This window comes from Acyrthosiphon pisum, unplaced genomic scaffold (genome assembly GCF_005508785.2).
Source record: "Acyrthosiphon pisum isolate AL4f unplaced genomic scaffold, pea_aphid_22Mar2018_4r6ur Scaffold_21849;HRSCAF=25055, whole genome shotgun sequence".
NCBI lineage: Eukaryota > Metazoa > Arthropoda > Insecta > Hemiptera > Aphididae > Acyrthosiphon > Acyrthosiphon pisum.
In genome coordinates, this window is record NW_021771358.1 from 11154 (window position 1) to 12690 (window position 1537).

Sequence of the window (1537 nt, forward strand, 5' to 3'; positions counted from 1 at the left end):
TTTGTTGTCTTTGTTAAGAACAATTCGTTGTAAATCACGAAATAACACTTGTGTTCAAAACTATTTTCTTAAAACTAAATCTTTAAGAATTATTTAATAATCGTGATTTAAAATAAACTACTTGCAAGATATTAGAGAAATAGTCAATTTCAATATACCTAGGTTTGTACTTAATTTATTCATACTTTTAATCTGAGTTAATCACAAATTTCCGATATTATTATAACAATAAGCAAATACTATTAGGTATCCTAAGCCACCTAATAAAGATTCCAAATTAATTCTATTGTAAAAAAAAGGAAGATAGGAAAAGTACGAAATAATATGTAAATGTCCAAAACTAAAAAATATGAAGGGTTATGAATTTCAATTCCTAAATTCATACTTTGCAGTTTGCCAACCAAATAGGGAACCTATGTGGTTCAAATTTCAAGTTTATCCTATACTACGAGAAGAGCACCACAAAACAATGCACTTTTTTCCTTACACAATTTTTTTTAACAACTATACATACCTAAGGGCTAAGACATTAATGTCAATAATCGAATATCATTTATCAATTTGTCATTATCACTTTATCCACCTAATAAGTAATAAAAAATCCAAATTTATGATATTGTAAGAAAAGTAACTATGAAGTTATTAATTACGATTACCTATAAAAACAAATTAAATAATAATACTTGTTTGTTAAAAATAAAAATAATGAACTATATGTTTGCCAACAATTTTGTCAGTGGCGTATTTACGGGGTGATATGGGGGATAGATCTCCCCCCTGACCTTTTTTTTTTTTGTAAAATTAAGTTATAAGTTATTTTCTGTATTTCTCAATATGATACTACTTTTATGTTTTAAGTAGGTATATCTGTTTTCTAAATGTTCTAGCCATGGTAATTTGTCCGCTTTGATATAGGTACTAGGTATAACGCCACTAGTCGTTCGTGGCATAAATATCGGAAAATAAAAACATATATCTTTATGGTGGTATGGTATACTATATTTTTGAATTCTCTGCGAATTATTTTTCAGGCATGAGTGTCTATAATAAGCCGGAGAAATAGTCCGTAAATAAAACAAAATTACCACGACGACTGTAGATTTACCATAGGGCATTGGTTTATTTTTAGTGACTGAAAACATTGTATTCACCTCTGGGTTACATGCTTTAGACGTTTGTGATAAAGAGTTTTATCCAAATATTCATGAACTCTTGAAAATATTATGTACCTTGCCTGTATCAACTGCTATACACCTGAGCTATGTTTTTCAAGTTTTTATCAAGTATTAAGTCTTACCTAATAAATAGTATGACAGGAGTAAATATTTTATCAATTTTCCTAACTAATATTGAATAATAACTATAAATTAAATAGTTATTATCATATACTTTGTTTATTAGAACCGACTTAGACACTTAGGGCCCGTGTAACAATCATAGTTTAAACCTAGGTTACGCTTAACCAACTGATTTTACCAGTCGAATTCCGCGGGTTTAACATTAGTTTAACTATTGTAATACGGACCCATTAAGAGGA

The 1537-nt window shown here is 28.6% G+C and overlaps 1 protein-coding gene across 1 annotated transcript in view; it reads right to left on the bottom strand.

The window, feature by feature from the left end:
• Window positions 1-1537, bottom strand: part of LOC115034978 (aminopeptidase N-like) — a 17192-nt gene that overhangs the window by 8078 nt on the left and 7577 nt on the right. The window lies entirely within an intron of this gene.